This window comes from Peromyscus californicus, unplaced genomic scaffold, assembly GCF_007827085.1.
Source record: "Peromyscus californicus insignis strain IS unplaced genomic scaffold, ASM782708v3 Scaffold_19__1_contigs__length_69161282, whole genome shotgun sequence".
Lineage (NCBI taxonomy): Eukaryota > Metazoa > Chordata > Mammalia > Rodentia > Cricetidae > Peromyscus > Peromyscus californicus.
Window position 1 is genome coordinate 31,491,127 of NW_026294491.1, and position 16,205 is coordinate 31,507,331.

Here is a 16,205-nt window from a genome sequence, read left to right on the forward strand (position 1 = left end):
GCTTCTGTGAGAACACTTGACCGCTAACCCGTCTCTCTGTCTCTCCAGCCCCATCAACATATTTTTCTCCATAGATTTGGTTCATAAGCTCTAGAAGGGACACTATGGTATACTTTACTCCTCAATCATAACGTATGCAGAAGACATGTAGTACACTGCATATACCAGAAATCCTAACACCAAATATTTTACGTTTTTTATACTAACATTTGTTATATGTTATAATTTTACTTGACGGTCATTTTTTTTTAATTGATGGCATAAAAATTAGGTTAACATGATCTCAGCACTCAAAAGGCTGAGGAGGGAGGATCGAAATGAAATTCGAGGCCAGCCTGGGCTACATCATTAGACTCTGTCTCAAGAACAATGAAAGCATTGTTGATGACATGAACCATCATTGACTTGAAGATTTACCTTATTTTCTTCTATAGTCATATTTGTGTGTCTCTATTCTGAACAGGAAAAGATAACTTCATTCATGTCTGTATTCATTACTTTTCATCATTGTGACCTAAATACCCTGACAGAAGTAACTGAGGGAGGAGATACTTCTGTTTGGCTCACGCTTACAGAGGGCTCCAGTCTATGGAGGCAGGGATGGTAGCTAGAGCATATCATGGTGAGCTAGGAAGCAGAGAACAGAGAGAGGACCAGGCAGGGTAAAACCTTTAAATACCTGTCCCCGGTGACACACTTCTTCCAGACCAGCTGCTCCTTCTAGAGGCTCCAGAGCTTCCAGAAATAGCTCCCCCAGCTGGCCGGCAGGTGTTGGAAACATGAGCCAGGTGCAGACATTTTGCATTTAAATAATAGCAGTGTTAGTCTTCTTGGGCGACTACTGCAAAGGACCACAGGACTAGGTGGCCTGTGTGTAAAGAGAATTTTTCACTCTCAGTTCTAGAGGTTAGAAATCGGAGCTCAGAGTGTCCATGTGGTTGACTCCCTGCCTTCTCATTTGATCAGATGAGATGCCTCCTAGTTCTCTGACCTCTTAGGACCACATTAATCCCGTTCCTGAAGGCTCCACCTTGATCCTAGCCCCCTCTCCCAAACCATGCCTCTAAAACTCATCACCCAGGGCTTTAGATTCCAACCTATGAATATGGGAGGGGGGAACATGAACAGTCTATAACATTTTAGGACAACATGTTCTTTCTCAGCTGTTTTAATAGCCACATAGGCTGTCGTTTTAAACTCAGTCAAGTTTATCTCCTCTGTCTTCATAAGGCCTCAGAAAGGACGTGTTGGCCTCCATGTTGGGGTCTTTGAAAAGATGCTGAGATGTCAGTGCAGGCTTCCAAATCTCTCAACTTGGTGGGAGTACGTAGAAAATATCTCTTTTGGAGTTATGTCTCACTTTTTATCTAAATGTTCCAGCAGCATTTAGACTGAACAACTGACTTTGGGGGTCATCATTGCGTGATGCTTCATTTCTTTTCAGCCCGGGGATTCCTTTGCATGAACCTGGAGGACACCTACCTCACCTGCATTACTTTGTGGTCAAGGTCAGCCCTGCCTGGCTCTGAGTTGGTCCTGTGCCCTTCTGGGGAATGTGCTTAAGAGTCTTGGTGAGGCGGGAGGCAGCGTTTCTGGGGACAGTGTGGCTGAGTGCGGGAGGCAGTGTTTCTGGGGACAGTGTGGCTATGTGGTAGCATCCCCTGCTTCTACTTCTTCTCCCTGATTTGTGGGGAAGGGAAAATGAGGAGCAAAAGGAAGCCCCTTGTTGCTTCTCTCCCAAGTGTGGCTTTACTAAGATGCACACTTCTTATGTTCCTGCCATATTTGGGGTACAGAGCCCCCAGTTCTGGGTGGAAGAGCTAGTAGGAGCTTCTCTAGGAATACAGACTTAGCATGTGCTAGGGAATTGTTTGTCAACCCTGACTAGCATACAACCTCAGGAAGCTCACTTTCCAATGCTGTTTCCATTCCTTCCAGTACACACTGAGGACGTTTCACGGTCAAAATACAATACCATCTGCTGTAGTATTCCTACATTGGCATCTACACACGAGCACATGCGCGCACACACATACAGAGACACACGCATGCATGCATGCTCCCACTATGTCCCTCACCTTGGTTTACTTCCATTGCAGGATCGTTGGGTGTTATCAACACACAGGTGTACTCTTGGGTGTGTGAGACAGAGGAGAGGGAGAGGGAGAAAGGATGCCATGATGTACCTGTGGAGATCAGAGGACAACCTCAGGTATCATTCCATTCTTGAGACAGGGTCTCTTGTTCACTGCTGAATGGACAGACACCATGGTAGCTGGCCCTCTGAGCATCTGAAGATCCTCTTGTTTCTATCTCCCATCTTTCCATGGGAGAGTGAGAATTACAGACATGCAGGCTACTGCATCTAGATTTTGCATGGGTCTGGGGATCCAGACTCAGGTTGTTAGGCTTGTACCATAAGTGCTTTCACCACTGAGCCATCCCCTTGCCCCCCCCCCCAACACTTGGGTTTTAATAGCAAGCTTATATGAAGAAAGAAATAAACAGGGTTATTTAGGGTAGTGCACAAGCTACTTTTTTTTTTTTTTTTTTTTTTTTTTACAAAATTAACTTTAAAAAAAAATGAAGGGTTTATTTTGGCTCACAGTACCAGGGTGCAGTTCTTCATGGCAGGGAAGCTGTTGTGGTAGAAGCTTGAGGCAGCTAGTCACATCATATCTGCCCGATCAGGAAGCAGAGCCAGATGAATGCTGTGGGTCTCCCCACCTCTGTTAATCTCATCTACATACTCCCAAACACTCATGCCTAGACACTTGTCTTAAATGTGATTCTGGATCCCACCAAGATGACCATCAATATTAACCATCAAAGGCAGAGGCTCATAACTGCCATGTAATGTGTGAGGATGGTTCTGCAGAAGAGTATACAAGAGTCAGGACCCAAGGATGCTCAGAGAGTCAGTCTGTGACTGTGTCTACAACCAGGGCCTGACCTAAGCACCCAGATCCCATAGGCAAAGACAATGCCTTCAGTCAAGCATGAGAGTGCTATATTCCACAGAAGCCCATGCTAAAATGGGCCACTCCAGAGATGGTGGGCACAGAGTCTAACATGAGGCATCATCCAGGTTCAAGGAATGATACAAGGGATAGAGCACCATGAGTAAGTAATTAAAAAGAAGGGTAGCCTGGACCTGTAACTCCGACTCTGAAACAGGTGATTTGATGATGAAGTCTCAAATTTTCTAAGGGGTGTTCAATGTACCGTGGATGAATGAGGCGATTAAACAAACTAAGAAAAACAAAGTGAACATTAAAGCATGGGATGTTCATCACAGACTGACTTCTGACAGACAGGGCATTATTTTGTATGATCTCTATCCAAAGTTTCTGGGTTCCTGGGGTTGTTGCTTCCACATTCTTTGCACTGTGCTAGGCCCCGGATGTACGCAGATAGCTAAAGCTACCATCCCCACCAGACCCGGGGTTGAAGGTGGTGGAACTAACGCAGAGACCTTTGCAGCCAGGCTGGATCTAATTAGAAAGAATTTGTAAGCGTCAGGAGGATGAGAAACATGAGCTGGAACATTCCAAGTCATCGTGGCTGCTTTGGGATGAGGAGGAAATCCTTGCGCAGCATCCCATTACTTGTTTCTGCCTACCTCTTAGATGCTAGGCTCTGGTCCTGTGTCAAGTTCTACCTCATGCTGAGTAGATTCCCCATGCTAACTGCTAGCTGTCATGTCTCTTTCTCTCTGCCTCTGTCTCTCTCTGTCTCTGTCTCACACAATACACTGTCCTTATTAGTTTTTATTGTTAACTTGACACAGGAAGAGGGAACCTCAATTGAAGAATTGCCTTAATAAGGCTGGTCTGTGGCCCTGTCTGTGATGGTTGATGTTGGAGAGCTCAGCCCACTGTGGATGACATCATCCCTTGAATGATGAGCCTTGCCTATATAAAAAGGCTGGCAAATCATAATTCCTCCATGACCTCTGCCTCAGTTCCTACCTCTAGGTTCCTATCCTGATTTCCCTCGGTGATGGACTATTACCTGTAAGTGTGAACCTTTTTATTCCCCAAGTTCCTTTTGGTACTCTAGGATATCGCAGATGCCAGGAATATGGGACACCCACCTAGGACAGCAGAAAGTGTGAACTGGAACCTGCCTGAGTCTACAAGACTAACTATGCCTGTGTGCTGGCCATGGGAGAGTTGGAGCCTTTTGGAACCCAGAAGTTAATGAATGGGTCCTGGACCCTGACCACTGAGCTACAGGATTTGATTAACACTGCTCAATTTGGGATTTTGGTTTGATCTTATTGTTTTTCTGCCTTGGTTCTTCTCTTTTAAAATGAGATCGTCCTTCACAGACATGGCCACAGCACAACCTGACTAAGGCAATTCTTCATTTGAAGTTTCCTCTTTCCCAGGTGTCTCCAGCTTGTATCAAGTTGACAATAAAGGTTAATTTAAAAACATCCATATTAGATCTTTAGAGTAAAGCATGGTATCACTATGACTGATGCAGAGAAGGGCAGAGCTGTGTAGAGTCATCTAATCAAGGCTAATCATGCCTAACTTTTAGTGGCAGACTTTCTTTGTGCCAGGTATAGTTCTTGTACTGTATGTGCTTGGTCTTCCTTAATATTTACAAAGATTTTCACAAAGTCCACTGAGTATCCAAGGACACTGAGGCACAGAAAGGCAGAAGGCCATGAAGTTAATAGACAAGTCTAAGGTCTCTACTGGCACAACCAAATGCTGGCAGCTAGCCTGCCATTGTCTACAGCAAACATTTAACATCATTAATGTGATAATACCTGTATCTATAGAATTTCACGTAATTTAATACATATATAGCTGTGCCTCAGCAGTTATTATTACTTAAGCACCTGCCAGGCATAAATCCTTTGGCTCATACTGTGTCTTAACCCTTACCCATCTCAATTACACCAATGCAAAAGCACTCCAGGTCCATGTGGATGGTTCTAATCCTAGATATTTCTTTTCCTTAGGTAGAAGATCGATCCTTGCCCTCTGCAGAGGACTCAGAAACCGCCCCCTTTCTTCTGTGTGGCCGTGTCACATAAAGCCTGGGTCTACTCTCGGCCCTTCAGAGGGCTCATAGGAACAGCTCCCTCCTTGGTGCAGTGGGATAGAGGTCTTCAAAATAAAATCTGGCTCCGAGGTGACCAGCAGAAGATATTTGCTAAGGATGGAGGCATGGCTGGGGCTCTTCATAACGGCAGGAGTACCTCCACCTCACCACTGTTAACTGTGTTTATCTTCCTTTCTTAAACGGCATGCAAGGCCCCAAGTACCTCCATTGACTGACCGAAGAACCTGAAATTCGAGCTCTATACTTCTATTTAATACCGTAGGTATAAAGATATAGATATATTCATATATGAATATACATATATATATATATTCTAGATTCTTCATGTGGGAAGAAATGAAATATTTATCATTTCTCCAGTTCCGTACATTTTTCTACAGATAACATAATATTATTTTTTTTTATGTTGTTTATAAAGCAAGTTTATTTCTGCAGAGGCGGTGTCTTATGCTTTCGGTCCGGGGGGGAGGAGGGGGAAATAGAAAGAAACTCTACTTCTCAGAACTGGGTCCCTGAATCCTCGGCAGCAGTATGTTGTTTCAGCATCTCTACTGGGGACCAAAGATGTGGGAATGATGGAGGGTCAAACTAGCCACCAGCTGTTCAAAGTTACCCAGGCTCCAAGGTGGACATGATAGATTTTCAGGGCCAAGAGACCTGCTGTCAGAGGTGGGTAGATTGAAGATGAGCAAGAGATCAGCCTGTTACCAGGGCAGCCAAAGCCAGACTGGATGCAATGTGACATCCTTTGCTACCTGCTGGTTTTCTTTAGCTACCTGCTGCTTGCCTGAAAGGAACCAGACATCTTGACAGCCAGCACCTCAGGGATACGGTCCCCAGAGAGGCCGCACAAATACCACAGGCGCAGACCTAGCCCCTTGCATCCGGCCAACATCCTCAAAATGGTAATGCACAGTTACTTTGTCCGCACGTGGCCTGCAGCTCCAGAACTTCCACGATCAGACTCTGGTCAGTCATGGCATGGCCCAAACTTCTTGGTTGTCCTGGACTGGTCAGAGGTCACTGACATCAATGACCCAGAGGAGAGGATGGTGGAGAAGGTATCTCTGAACAGTGGACAGTTTCTGGTGGGCTCCATAAATCTGGGGCTTGAGTCTGGACATTAGCAAGGTTTTAAAGAAAGCTACATAGGCCTTTGAGGCATCAATTCCCCTGAGGTTCCCAGAGCCGCTGGAACAGCCACTACCTCCTCCTGGCCTACGAAACTATGAAGTTCTTTTGTGTGTGTGTGTGTGTGTGTGTGTGTGAGAGAGAGAGAGAGAGAGAGAGAGAGAGAGTTTCTCTATGCAACCTAGCTGTCCTGGAACTCACTTATGTAGACCAGGCTGACCTCAAACTCATAGAGATCTGCCTGCCTCTGCATCCTGAGTGCTGGGATTAAAGACATGCTACCATGCCTTATTTCCTCTTCTTTTTTTAATGATTGAACAAAACTTTCTCAGTTATGTGCTCCACACTGTTATTATTCATTCATCTGTTGACGGACATCTTAGCTGATTTGATAATCCGTGCCACTTGAATTTAAGAAATATCATTAATGGTGATGACCAATATCCAGATTTCAATTGTATAGTTTTCAGAACAAATAGCCCTCTCAATGAAAGCTGTCTTCTCCAATCTCTATCCCTTATTTCTCCATCTACTCAACTTGTTACAGTTTGGATCTCAAATGCCCCCCAAAGCCTCATGTGCTGAAGGTTTGTTTGACAGCCTGTGGTGGTGCTGTGAGACAGGGGAACCTTTGAGGGGTAGGAGGAAAGTTAGATCATTGAGAGTGTGTTCTTAAAGAGAATATTGGGACCTATTCTACTTTGTTTTCTGTTGCTGTGATAAAAAAGAAAGAAAGAAAGAAGGAAGGAAGGAAAGAGAGAGAGAAAGAAAGAAAGAAAGGAGGAAAGAAAGAGAGAAAGAAGGAAAGAAAGAAAGAAAGAAAGAAAGAAAGAAAAGAAGGAAGGAAGAAAGGAAGGAAGGAAGGAAGGAAGGAAGGAAGGAAGAAAGAAAGAAGCCACAACAAAAAACAACTTGCAAGAGACCACAGAGGAATGCTCCTTACTGGCTTGCTTCCTCTGGCTTGCTCAGCTACCTTTGTTATACGGTCCAGGCCAATCTGCTCAGGGATGGCAGAGCTCACAGTGGGCTGGGTCCTCCGACATCAATTATTAATCAAGGAAAACACCCCCACAGACATGCCCACAGGCCAGTCTGATAAAGGCAATTCTCCAGCTGAGATAACCTCTTTTGAGATACGTCTAGGTTTGTGTCAAGTTGACAAAAACTAGCTCTCACTGGACTTAAAACATTCTCCTTCTCTCCTTCCTTTCGGCCTCCGTGGGCTAAGCAGCTTGGCTCTGCCACTTGCTCCCTGCCACAGTATTCTGTCTCAGGACAGGCCCAAGGCAACCATGGACTGAATGTAAGCAGCCATGAGCAATATAAATCTTTCCTCTGTTAAGTTGCCTGTCTCAAATATTTTGTCACAGTGACAGAAAGCTGATGAACACATAACCTGAAGCATAACTCTCTGAAGTGGAAAGCTTTTACAACTGAGATCATTAAAATAGCTTGAATTACTCAGGAGCCACAGCTCCTTGCTAACTCCGCCATTGAGTAAATGAGTAAGCCTGGGAAGTCACCTTGAGTCATGACACAGGTGGATTCTCTCGTTTTGTGTTGGGAAGTCAGGTTTTCCTACGTCTCCCCTTTCCTCCGGTTTGCACCGTTCCCATTCTAGAAAACATGACAAAATGCATCCCTCCATCACATGACAAGGGAGGGATCTATGGCCCAGAGTACAGTGAAGCCCCCCAGCGTGGTGGAGCTTCATACCCAGCTCTCTATCCCGGATTCTGGATCAGGCTCAGAGCACCAGAGGGTTTGGTTTGAGCACAGGTGTGCCCTTGAGTTGTCTAATAGAAGAATTTTGCTGTTAATAGTTTTTTTTCTGAGTACCAAAGAAATGCTATTTTTTTTTCCAGTGAGTGATGAACAAGATGTGCTTTAGGCTCTGTCTAAATGATGTATTTCTTCAACCAGAGAGTGAAAACTCAGATGGTTTGTACCATATTTTTGTATATTTAGAAACAGCTGGTTGATTGACTGGAGTTTTAATTTTTCATGGGAATGTTTGATGTTAGGGAGACTGCACTGTCAGAGTCCTCTGAGGAAAGAAAAGATTTATATAAAAGTTTTTTTCCCGGCCGGGCGGTGGTGGCGCACGCCTTTAATCCCAGCACTCGGGAGGCAGAGGCAGGCGGATCTTTGTGAGTTCGAGGCCAGCCTGGTCTCCAAAGCGAGTTCCAGGAAAGGCGCAAAGCTACACAGAGAAACCCTGTCTCGAAAAACCAAAAAAAAAAAAAAAAAAAAAAAAAAAAAAAAAAAAGTTTTTTTCCCATAGCTATTTTATATTTCATGAAATGGCTGTGAACAGAAACGTGGTGACTGAAGAAAGGATTCTTATTTCCTCCAAAATAGTATCCAAAGTCCTGACCACTGTCCCCACTCATGAACCTGCCCACGTGAACGGGAGAGCTCAGCTTGTTGTTTTTTCTACGCCCCTCTGTCACATTTCAGAACTGGCCTTCCGGTTTGTGATGTGTTGTTATGTACATTTTGAATAAACAAGGCTAAGTATTTGGTCAACCTGTTTAAGCCTCTGAGATGAAAAACAAAAAAACAACGGGCCAATGACCTTCGAGTTTTGCACATAGTAGACACCCACTACATATTCATCAGATAGATAGATATTCAATCAATATTAAATAGTCATTAATGTTTAATATACTGAAATATTAACACATCATTACTGTTATGTAGTGGTAAAATATTGATATAAATTAATATATAATTGCTAATATAAAGTATATTAAACTGAACTGAATGCTATCTCTCATGCTAACACATATGGGTAAGAGAAACGACTCAAATGCTTTATGAAACCCTGATTGGAAAGGAGCCAATATTTATTGACTTTGTCCTAGATGTAAAGAACGGATCTAGAAGCCATATGCATGGTCTCACGGGTTCAACAGCTTGTAGGTGGGAATAATTAAGGCTCTGAGAGGGAAAGGAACTCCCCTCAGAGTGCATAACTAGTAGCCAGAGAGCATGAAAGTTAACCTGGGCTAGCTTTGTTTTAAAGGCCGGTCTGCTACCACCCCTGCTCCCTTGAGTTCTTCCTCTCAAGAGGCTCCCCAAAGCATTTCTACACGCTTGGAAAATTCTACTGCGTGACTGGTTGGAAAACAACAGTATGAAACACTATACATGATGAAGGCGTACCTGTGTGAGGCACAGATGAATAGATGGGTGGGTGAATCTGTGCTATGGAGAGATAGGGATATAGGAATGGATTGTCTGTCTTCTAATAAAATGCAAGGGCTTACCCCCTTGTTAAGTGCAAAGCCCAAGCACAAGCAAGAGAGGAAAGAATGAAGGGAGGCTTGCTGTACGCTGGAGATGATTCTGAAAGCAGTGCCTCCCCACACAGCGAGCGGGGAGCTTTCACTTACTCGGGAAAGACTGCGCATGCTCAATTTGAGGTCATCTGTTACATGGTCAAAAAAACAGAACCGGAGCACCATTAGGTAGAGAATTTAATATTAAAATAAGTTAAGTTTATTCTAGGTCACCCCAAGAGAGCGAGTCAGTGATTTGTGCTGGATACTGGTTCCTTGTAAGTTTCACTGGGCCGGGGAGGTGGTACAGCTTTATTTGAAACAAACAAACAACCAACCATAAAAACATCAAGAACAACGGAACCTGGGGGGTTCCATTAACATTCATTTGAAGGGTAGTAGCTCTTCCCCGTGCAAGCACAGTCATTATCCCTAAAATGCCTACTAAGTAGGTAAACATCCTGCAGGTTTGCCAAGGCTCAGGTTTGGTGTGATGGGGTCCTCCTCTCTCAACATAACTGAAAAAGTATTGAATTAGGGCTCAGGAGACACAGGACAGCAAGAGAGAAGGAAGAGTTAGCAAGCTCCTGCTGGTACCCAACACATTCAGCAACATCCAGGGGGCAGCAAAGGTCAGGTTCATAGGAATGCTTGGGGTTACTTTCCTCTCTCATCAGATTCAGCTGTTCCTCAGCCAAGGAGCTGGGCTAACAGCGTCTTCAGTCTTGGGTATTTTATTGAGGCCATTGATGGGAAAGAGAAGAGGGTAAATGTTGCAACTTGAGAGAGCCCTCTAGGGTCAGTCATCAGTATAAAGCATTCAAAAGGGACCTTCATACCACAGGGCAGATACTCAAGCTGGTAGGAGGAGAAAAGGCACCTAGATCAGCTGCCCTTCTCATACCTGGAAAGACCACCAAGCTCCAGTGACTTGCCCCTTGGATTCAGACAAACCAGTGAACAGAAATAAAAAACCACACTATTAATAATGTGTTTGATATATATATATATATATATATATATATATATATATATATATATATATATATTCAACACGTGTCAAACTTTTTCCTTTTACCCAATTCAGCAATGTCTGCAACAGTCATAAAAGTTGTTCTGTTCCATAGGCATTTATCTGGTGCTTGCCAGGAGCCTTTCTGCACAGAGCCAAGCAGTTACACAATGCTGAAGACTGCTTACCTAATGGACAACTGAACTACAATGGTGCCCTTTCTAGTATAGTTTCCAGGTTGAGAATTCTATGTTGTCCCTAAATCATGGCCCTTATCAAAGGGAGGAGTTTACATAGGGGAAGAGTCCTCACCACCCCCCAGACTGGCTATAGGACATTGGCCAAGGGCTGTGATTTCTCCAGCCTGAAATATTCTCATTCATAATGCATATAATATTAACTCTTTGCATATACACATGTGAGGATCAAATCGGATCATGGAAAATATTCAGTATCAGAGTCTCTGCTTCCCAATGGGCGTCCTTACTATTTATAGCTTAAAAAATATTGTACATATTAATTTGTATATGTTGTATTTCAACACATGTATGCAATATGCAATGATGATCAAAGCAGGGCAAACGGCATATTTATCATTAAAATTCACTTTACTTATTGTCAGCCACAGTTACACTACTGGACTACATGGACTATGAAAAGTTATTGCCCCTGTCCAGTTACGCTGCACTGTGGCTACCACAGTGAAGGTAAGACCCTTTTTTATTTTTAACTGAGAGAGAGAGAGAAAATCTAATTGAGATTCTAATTGAGAAAGAGAATCTCTCCTCCCTGCCCCTCCCCCTCTCTTATTTTATGGGTATGGGTGTTTGGTCTACATGCGTGTCTGTGTACCATGTACCTTACCTTATGCCCTTGGAGGCTCGAAAAGGGTGTTAGATTCCCAGGAACTGGAGTTACAGATTGTTGTGAGTCATCATGTAAGTGCTGGGAATGGCATCCCAGATGCCTGGAAGAAGAGCAGCAGCACCCTTAGCCTCTGAGCCATCTCTCCAGTCCCTGAGGTGAGACTGTCTTACGTCCCACACTCGTCAAACGAAGCAGGGCTGCTGCCAGTTTGCGAGAAGCTGGGTTCAACTTACTTTATGAAGTCTGATCCCATTTGATTGGAGGTGACTGGTGGGAGACACGGACAGTGAAAAAATGGGAGGCCTTTGCGGCAGCCGTGAGAGTGTCCCTCTCTTCTGTGTGTGATTTAGAAGCACTGGCTCGGTGTGTTTAGATGGGGAGAGGGAGGGTGGCATGGTGGAGGAGAATGAAACGGAGATCTCCTAGCCAAGATGTGCAGGAGTTAAATATAAACCCCACATTGGCGACTGCCTCTCCTGAGATCGGGAAGGAAAGGGATGGGTGGGTGGGTGGTGGGTTAGAATCAAGCCGGAAACCCGAGATTTCAGATGACGTGTCTTAGCAGTTCCTCCCTCAAAATTCCTTCCTTCTGAGGGTGGGATCCACGTGTGTTTTCTTTAGGCCAGTTATCAAAACCAAGCCTGGAAAACCTTTTCATTTTCCCTTCCCCGTAATCCAGGCCAGTACCTTCCAGGATGCAGACAGACATCCTTGATCAATCGCACAATACGTCCTGGCTCTGAGGACACTGCTTTCCCAGTCGCAGCAGAAGAAAGAGTAAGGGGACAGTGGAGCCGGTCACCAGTTAGGCATCCCAGCTGCCCCAGTCATGGGGGTTATCAGTCTCACCTCATGGCCAACTTTACTGAGCAAGCCTGCACTAGCATCTGGATCTCTCCTACCAGATACCAATCTACCGGACCTTCCTAAATAATCTTAACCCTTTCCAAACTAGTTCAGGCTTACAGGTGTGGCTCAGAGGTAGAAAGTTTCCCTCACATTGGTGGGGCCTTTGCACCCATCCTCTGCAATGCCCATGCCCAAGTATTTATGGTTTGCCTCCTAGAAATTTATATATAAATGTGCCCATTTCTTCAAGTACCAAGGCTGCCTACAGGAAGAACTAGGCTTGCGCTTTTTCAGATAGTGTCTTTGTTAAGCGTTGTTACCAAGGGCGGGTTATATCTGGAATGGGTGCACTTTGGGAAGACAAAGAGTGATAGTGTTTTGGAGATGGCCTAACCTCCTCTCCACCTTCTGAAAGTGCCTGCTCTACTCCATTTGCAGCAAGCCCACAAAAGAAAAATTCGTGGATGTTTTTAAATACCTAGCTGCACCTAATTGCTATTCAGAATAGAGGCTGAACCTCTTAAGTGTTCCTTGAAACCTCCTTTGAACCCTGTTTTTAGTATCTCCATTTAAAACCTGAAAATAAAACACGTTTGCATGAGAATGGCTTACTGTAAACTTGTGGGGCGTCCCTCCCTGTGGGGGCCCCCCCCCCCGGTGTTCCACGCAGCCTGCAAGGCTGCACTCTGAGACACCCAGGATCGTACTGTTCAACTTCTGCATACTTAGCAGGGACCCCAGTACATGCTGGCAAGCTCTGAAGCTCTGTTTGGGTTATGAACGAATGAGATTTTTTCTGGCCCAAACCTCAGGAAGGAAACACTAAGGACTTTTTAAATCGAATCCACAGCAGTGCTCACACAATAAAATATGTTTAAATATCTGGCTCTATTGTAGAGTTGAGAATATTTTACCATGCAGGTCACTGGACAGACGCTTTTCAGTAACAGAGTTTAAGGTAAGTCCCTTCCCTGTTCTGATTAAGGGAAGTCTGCTTTTTCTTGCACCAACCTGGGATGTGACTTCTATATTTGCCAACCTATACCACGGCTTCCACAGGACAGCTCCATTTTCAGTAGTTCCTACCTGTCTACCTTCCATGTTCCCCACTAATCAATCTACTCTGCCTTTCTCCTTTGCTAAAATTAGAACACCTTCTCCATGGGAAGAAGTCATCAGTACTTCCCGTTTGCAATTCTTTTGACCTCCCCAGACCCAGTGCAGCTGAATGGCCCTCTTTCAGCCATGCTGAAATGCAGACCAGGCCTTTTTTTTTTTTTCTTCCCCTCTTCAAGACATGGTCTTTCTGCACAGCCATAGCTGTCCTGGAACCCTATTTGTAGACAAGGCTGGCCTCGAAATCAGAGAGATCCACCTCTCCTATGGGCTAGGATGCATGTGCTACCATGCCTGGCAAAGAGGAGTCCTCTTAAGTTTATGACAGACATCACACCCTCTGTGGATTTCTATAGGAGAGGGAACTTGGCTGAATTCAGCTAAAGACCTGTGTGATGGATACATGGAAACTGAGTGGTTTGTGCGGCTCCCAGCACACACCTCCTGCATGGGTTGGAGGCTGAGCGTGGCTTTTCTTGAGTTGATGCACTGTCCTTCGCTACATACGCGAGGAGCTGCAAATGATACCCTGAGGTGACAGACATGTCAGCCCTACCACCTTTGAGAGCAGAATCCAAAGGGTCTCCTCTTCAGGCAGGTTCATAATTTAGAAGTTTTCATGCCCTCCTCACTGGACACTTCTGGCTGTTGAGTGGGTCCCTTCTCCATCATCCTATGTTGGGCCCCAGTGGGTTTCTCTCTATAATACCAGGCTTTGGTTTTCATCCTTCTTCTACTGTATTTCTGCTTCTAGTATTCTGTCCAGCGGACTCACTCTTACCCTTTCTGTTCCCCCCTCACAGTCTTGCTAGATTGTCATCATCTGTTCCGTAATGAGCGTGACCTCTGCTCCAATTAGTCCCTACAGCTAAAAGCAATTCCTTGTCATCTGTAGCAATTTCAGAGTTACCTGTGATGAAGGGAGGCTGCAGAGAATGTTCTTTCTACCTCCTCCTGTTTCTGACCCTTTCCCAGTTCTTCCTGGAAGCCCAGGCATTCTGAGAAGGGCTCTGCCTAGTACCAGGCTACCCAATTCCCTGAGGTCAGTCACCCCTCGTTATCCACAGGGCGTAGCCTCCAAGACAGCTGATTCTAACATCCATGAGTGCTCAAGTCCCTTGTATAAAATGTTGGAGTATTTGAATGGAACCTGGGCATGTGCACCTCCACGTTTTCAGGTTTTTTTTTTTTCTAAACTACTTTTAGTAGATAACACAATGGGAATGTGTTATCAATTATTTTGGGAATTATGACAAGACAAAAAACTCTGTACACCCAGTACAAGCATCATGTTTTCAGACATATTCAACAGTTGGTTAAACCTGCAAATGGAGACATCAGAGACATTGGGGGGCCAGCTCTATACGCTGATTTCTACCAAAGGTGCTTCCTGAAAACACCCCCTCCTCTCCCGGCCCCCTGGACTCCCAGTAGTTGAAACAGTGGTGAGATTCACTCCTGTATGCTTGCAACTTGGAGACACAGCCTGCTGACTTGCCGGGAAGGTCCTGGAAACACACCATCCCCAGATGGGGAGGAGGGAATTACATTTGTTAGAGTCTCCAGATGCCAAAAGCAGAGAAATGGACTGAGGATGGTGAGCTGGACAGAGCCCAACTCTGGTGGATAATCTCTCTGACCCTCCTTTGGCCGAACCTCTGCACAAAATAGCACGTCTTACACATGGCTCCCATAGAGGGAAGGTCTGCAGGCTTCAACAGGCCTAATGATAGACCAGTGTGTAATCTTGCCCAATTTAACGAAGAAGAAAAAAAAAAAACGACCATCAGTGTGCAGCTTCTGTTACCCAAAACTAATCCAAAAATCTTAAACTGTTTCAAAAACCTCCAAGGCAGCCACAGGCCTGGGGAGGGGAGCTGCCAGACTGGGGGTGGGGGTGCTCCCACGATGCTGATGCTGTGTTTCTGGTGAAGCAATTCTGTTCTTCTAATAGTCCTGAGCACTTGGCGAGGGCCGCTTACCGAGCGCAGATCAGAAAATGTAGAGTCCTTTTCTCTAGCATATCTCCTTAATTTATTTCAAGGGTAAAGCCTGCAATTCTCCCCAGGAAAGACCTGTTTTCCCCTAAGGAAGCTAAGCTCTCAGCCTTCTTTCCTGCCAAGAGCTTGCCTTGCACCTGATGTGAGAACCGCCTTCTCCTAGGACCTAGGTTCAGAATTACTCTCAGCTGGGCTATTACCCTCCGATGGCATCTGTACAACCTCCCTGTCATTTTCCCCTGCTCCTCCGGCATTCACTTTCTAGTCTTATATGATCAGCCAAGTGTCCAGCTTATTCTGTGACTTTTTTTTTCCCTTGAGAAAGTTGCACTGAAATCAAAGAAGAGGAACAGTGCTCCATAGGAATGTGCACACAACTCTAGAAGCACTTGGAACAAGCATGCTTCTGAACTGGGATTTCAAGCCTTTTGGTCACACGGTATCAGACGAAAATGACTGAATTCGCGATATTGCTCCAACCACCAATGTCTGGGGTATTAAAAGGATAAACTGCATTTTGTTCCAACGCATGCTTGACGGAAAGACCCTGTAAGGCTGAAGGAAAATACAAGAAAACATACTGGAAAAAAAAGAAAGAAAACATACTGAGGACTTCTAGTCAGGAACAGCAATGTATGGATTGATTGAGTCCGGTCAATATTTGAAATGTTAAACTCAAATCAGACTTGGAAAGCATGCAGATGAACAACCTTTCATTGGGAAACAGCAGATTTCTTGGAAACATTCTTTTCCCCACAGTAGACTTTGTATGTTCTGATAATCGTTCGGTTTGTAACTGTCAATTAGCCCATAAACAGGATCTCAGCTTGTCCACTGTTTTTCTACCGTGCATGGACTTTTCTT

The 16,205-nt window shown here is 44.8% G+C and overlaps 1 pseudogene; it reads right to left on the reverse strand.

Moving 5' to 3' along the window:
* Nucleotides 1–2,567: 2,567 nt before the first annotated feature.
* Nucleotides 2,568–8,292, reverse strand: LOC128114078 (ran guanine nucleotide release factor-like; annotated as a pseudogene).
* Between the last annotated feature and the right edge of the window lie 7,913 nt (nt 8,293–16,205).